The following is a 5,441-nucleotide window of genomic DNA, read 5'->3' as shown; positions in this document are numbered from 1 at the left end:
TTTTTGCTCAGGTACTTTGGAGACTTGCCTTGGTACTCCTACTGGATTGATACCTTGGTTCACAAACTGTGGGAAATACTTACTGCTACTGTGCTGCATCATGCTTTCCTCTTCAAGGGAAAAACCAACGCAAGCTCAAGAGGTAGCAGCGGACACGAAGAACCCCAAGAGCTTGCCGCCTGGAACCCCAAAGACGCACTTCTCCGGGTTGAGCCGGATCTTGTACTCGCGCAGGTTGGCAAAAGTCTCCGGCAAGTCGTTGAGGAGGGTGAAGTTCTGCTTGGTCTTGACGACGATGTCGTCCACATAGACGTGGATGTCTCTGCCAATCTGTGGCAGTAAGCACTATTGCATGCAGCGTTGGAATGTCGCACCAGCGTTCTTCAGACCAAATGTCATGGTGGTGTAGCTGTAGGCCCCAAAGGTCATGATGAAGGAGGTCTTCAGGCGATCAGCTGGATCCAGCTTGATTTGATGGTAGCCGGAATAAGCATCCAGAAATGACAGCAGTTCGCAGCCGGCTGTGCAGTCGATCACTTGATCTATCCGGGGCAACGCGAAAGGGTCTTTCGGGCCTGCCTTATTCAGGCTTGTGTAGTCGATACACATTCACCAGGTGTTGTTTTTCTTCAGCACCAGGACTGGATTGGCTAACAAGTCCGGGTGGAAAACCTCCAAGGAGCCGGGCAATCTCTTCTCCGATTGTGTGCCACTTCCCCTCGGCGAAGCGGCGCAAAGGTTGTTTTACCGGCTTTGTATCCGGTCGCACTTGAAGTTTTTGCTCGGCGTACTTCCTCCGAACACCACGCATGTCTTTGGGGGACCATGCAAAGATGTCCCGATTCTCACGGAGGAAGTCGATGAGCTCGCCTTCCTATTTGGGGCTGAGGCCAGCCCCGATGGTGACGCACTGCTTGGGGTTTGCAGGGTCGAGTGGCACCTGCTTGGTTTCTTTAGCCGGCTTGAAGAAGCCTTTGCCGGCCGACTAGGATGGAGGAGTAGGGATCGTCGGCTGCTCGGTAGCCTGAGCCACGAGGCAGTCAATCTGCCTTCTCTCCTCAGCAATCACCATGGTGTCAGTCAGGCGGCTACTGTCCTATGCACACTCGAGCGACTTCTTGTAGTCGCCAGCAATGGTGATGATGCCCTTTGGACCCGGCATCTTCATCTTCAGGTAGGCATAGTGGGGGATAGCCATGAACTTGGCCAGAGCCGATTTGCCCAGCAGCGCGTGATACGGGCTACTGAGATCCACCGCCTCGAACCATATGGACTCACGGCGAAAGTGAGCCTTGTCAGCAAAAAGGACGTCCAGCTGGATTTTGCCGATCGGCGAGCAGGACTGTCCCGACACGATGCCGTCGAAGACAGTGCTGGTTGGCAGGACGTCCTTCTCCTTGAGCCCGAGCTTGAGGAGGGTGTCGAGGTAGAGGATATTGATGCTGCTGCCGCCGTCGACCAACACCTGGGAGAACCAGCAGGTGAGCCTCTCGGAGGCGAAGGTACGGTCAAGGACGAGCGTGTATGAGCCCGGGTTGGGCATCACCGTAGAATGGTCGACCCGGCTCCATGTGATGGGCTTTTCAGACTAGTGCATGTATTGGGGAACCGGGGGAACCGTGGCATTCACCTCATGCCATCGTTGGCGCTGGCTATGCTTGTCGTCGCCTTCACTGGTGAAGACGACGAATGCTCCGTCTTGATGGGGGTAGTCGTCGTGGAGGCGGCCATCGTCGCGAGGCGGCAGTGGTGGAGCCGGAGCGGGACCGGGAGCCGGAACTTGAGGCGCAGCCTGTGCACCTGGGGCAGCTGGCAGGCCCTCCCCTTGCGACAATCATCGTGCGAAGCTGCACTGTGGGTAGAGGGTTGTGCCCCAGAATGCATTTTGCAGGGCGCGTCCAACATCTGCTCGAAGGTCTGCTTGGGCTGCCAGTTGCCCTTGTTGGGCCGCCTTCGTTGGGAGCCGGCCTGAGTAGCTGGTGCCTCTCCCTCCATGTTGGCTACCAACTTGTTGTTGCAGCGCGAATCTAGCTGATCCTCCTTGCACTTGTTGTTGTTCTGGCCGCCTTGATTGTCTCCAATCGGCTTGGGAGTATCCGGCGTGGGGACAACCTTGTCCGAGGCGGTCACCTTGACCCGGATCGCGGAGTCGGCCGTGGTGTACTTTTCCGCCTTGGCCATGAGCACCGCCAGAGAGGTGGGCTCAGAGCACATGAGCTTGTGCTTGAGGAGAGTGCCATCTCGACAACCGTTGATGAAGTACTGATTGGCCTATACCTCATGCACTCCCTCGTAGGAGTTGCGAAGCTCCGTCCAGCGCGTGACGTAGTCGTGAAGGGGTTCGTCGGTCCTCTGGAAGCACATGGCCAGCTCCCGAGGCCAGCTAGGGCGCTTGTAGGTGCCAGTGAAGTTGCGGACGAACGCCTCCTCGAAATCAACACACGAGTTGACGCAGCCGATTGGAAGGCTGTTAAGCCACGTTCGAGCCGAGCCGGCCAGCATGAGAGGCACGTAGTGGACTGCTACGCGCTTGTTGCTCCTGGCAATGCCAACGGCGGTGGTGTAGTCGATCAGCCAGTCTTCTCGCTTGGCGGCGCCATTGTACTTGGGAGTGTCCCGAGGCAGAGTGAAGCCTCGGGGAAACGGCTCCCCTCGGATCCGGGGGCCGAAGCACGCCGGACCGATGGGGCCGTCCTCCTCCGGAAGATCTGACTGCGCAAGGGCATTGAGACGCTTCTAAGTGTCGTGGTCGCCCTGAGAGACGCGAGCGCTGATCCGAGCCGCGATCGGAAGGGCGCCTTGTGAGCCGGTGGCATGGGTCCTCCCCGGACGAGGAACCTCATACACCAAATTACTCTCATCATCTCCGCGACGCCGACTCGAAGTATGCTCGCTCTAGCGCTGGGAGCGCCTGTCGTGGATGCCCTCGCCCTTCCGGCCGGAAGTGCGATGTGAGGAAGATCCTTCGGCTTGTTGATGACCGCTGGGGTTACGACGCACTCCGGGGTTGGGTCCCGGAGACTCCGATTGAGCTTGACCGGGGTCAAGCCGTGTCTGCTGCTCGTTGGCGGCGTCAAGGAGATCCTTGACCCACTTCTCCTGGAAGGCGCGCTCCTCGCCCTCCAAGCTTGGCATTTCTACCATGGCTGCCTGGGCCGCGCGCAAGTTGGCTGCAGGAGTCTCGTAGATGGGCTGCTTGCCGCCTAGAATCTCGGTGATGACCCGGCCGCGGCCACGGACCGAGCCAAGCCGGCTAGGGGCCTCGGGAACCGGAGTGAGACCGTATGCGGAGTTATACTCGCGCTGCATGGCCTCCATCCGGCGTTTAGCCGAGGCGATGGCGATGCCCTCCTCCAAGATTTGCTTGCGAGCCTCCTCCAGCGAGGCCCGCGCGTCGTTGGGGTTTGTGGATGCGGTGATGGGCGTCTTCAGGCCATTAAGCGCAGCCTGAAGAGTGTGAGCGGTGACAGCAGCAGGCTCACCAGCGTCTGTTGACGCCTTGCCATGTGTCGTGCTCGTGCCAGTGCCGATGACCATCACCTCCATGATGTTGGAGACGGTGGTGACATGGTACGGGGTGAAGAACCCCACAGACGGCGGAGGGCCGTCGAAGATGAGTACATTGTTGGGTACACGTCCTAGGTAGGCGTCTCAGCGATAGAGAGCCCACTAAAGCTGGCGCATAACGCCTCGACATCAAAGTCCTCGCTGAAGTAGCGAGGACCATCGTTGAGGCGCAGATCGCTAAAGAGAACACTGAGGTTCTCCATAGCATCGATGACGATGCTGGGAGGTGCTTCGTCATCAGACTCCCCGTCCGAATCCGCGTGACGGACGGGGACGTCGATCATCATTGGTGAAGCCACAACGAAGGCGGGCTCCACGGGCATGCAGATCTGTCTATACGCAATGCATCCGGTGGTGTAAGTGTGGGGCCCCGCCTAGCGTGTGAAGCCAGCCGATGCCGCGGACGGCCCCACGATGGGCGCCAAATGTCGGTGAATACTCACAACATAAGCCATGGGTAGGCTAAAGATGGTGGGACCCGAAGTGGCACTAGAGGACGCTGGGAACGAGGTTGGTACAAGCATGGAACGCACGATGTACCCAGGTTTAGGGATCTCCGTAGAGATAATACCCCTAATCCTGCCAGAGTGTATGATGTATGAATGGGACTACAAAGTGCTCCTTGAGTTGTGTTGCGGAGGAGGAAGAAGGAGCAGGCGGCTCGCCTCTGCCGCTCCTATGTGGTTGGTGTGTATGCTAAGTTGACCGACCCTCTGCATGGAGGGGGCCGGGGGGTTTTATAGACGAACCCACCGGCCATCAATATGGATAAAGGGTACAAAAGTGGGACCCGGCTGGCAGCCTCGCCGGCTGGCCAGGGGGCCCTCGGGGGTCTTGTCTTGTCGCCTGAGGGGCCCGCCGGCTGCGAGGTCCCGTCTGGCTGTGGGACCCGCCATCTAGCCAATGAGACTCTCGCGTAAGGTTGACGCAGGACACTTATGGTACGTCCATCATCGTCCAGCGAGATTCGTCATGGGCAGAAAGTACGGCCGCCTCCACTGTTCCCACGCCGAGTGCAGTAATGGAGTGGGAGTTTGACGGCCGACACTGTGGAGGGTGATGGATCAGAGCCGGAGGAGGTCAGCCGTGTGGCCACCAACGCTGGTACCTGCCGTGCACTCCGATCCAGTACCTTTGCTGACGCGTAGCCACCTTTAATCGTAGGGTCTCATCGTGACCTACGATCTGATGTGACTTGAGATCCCCAGCCGGCTAGCCTGCTTGACTAGCCGGCCTGGGCACGGCCGCCTCGTCCCTAGCCGGCTGGCTTGGCCTAGGCGGCCGGGGAGAGGTAGCTGTCTCGCCTCTAGACGGCAGGTGCTTCCTGGCCGGCCAGAGAATTGTCCGCCTCGCCCCTCAGCCAGTAGGTGCTTCCTAGCCTGCCAGGGAACTTGGACTTTGTAGAATTTTTTTGGTCATTCCTCCTGGGCTAAAGGTAAAGGAGCAGGCTCGTTGAGCCTACCCCGGGGTTATCCCCCCGACATGTAATCAGATATTTGCCCTCCAGTAAATCGGGATTTCTGGAGCGTCCGAACTCCAAATGAGTCTAGTTTTATATCTATAGTTATCAGCATAAAATTCCCCACAACTTTCGCATCTATTATTTTTCCATTTGACGTCATCTACGAGCCCGGAAACAAACAATCTCTAAAATTTGTAGGGGGACAGATTTCAGGAAAGTCAGAGTCCCACTCCAACAAAGTTTCCTCTTCTATTTTTGATAGTTCCTACACATCAAAGTGTAAAACATGAACATTGTGAACTTTTGCAACTATTAGTAGGTTAGTCGAGATAAATCATAAACTTAATATAAAAACAATTATCAAAAGCATAAAAGTAGCATGAAACCATCAAAAATTATAGATACGTTTTGG

This window comes from Hordeum vulgare, chromosome 4H, assembly GCF_904849725.1.
Source record: "Hordeum vulgare subsp. vulgare chromosome 4H, MorexV3_pseudomolecules_assembly, whole genome shotgun sequence".
Lineage (NCBI taxonomy): Eukaryota > Viridiplantae > Streptophyta > Magnoliopsida > Poales > Poaceae > Hordeum > Hordeum vulgare.
The sequence above is the reverse complement of the archived record's forward strand: the minus strand, read 5'-3'. Positions refer to the sequence as shown.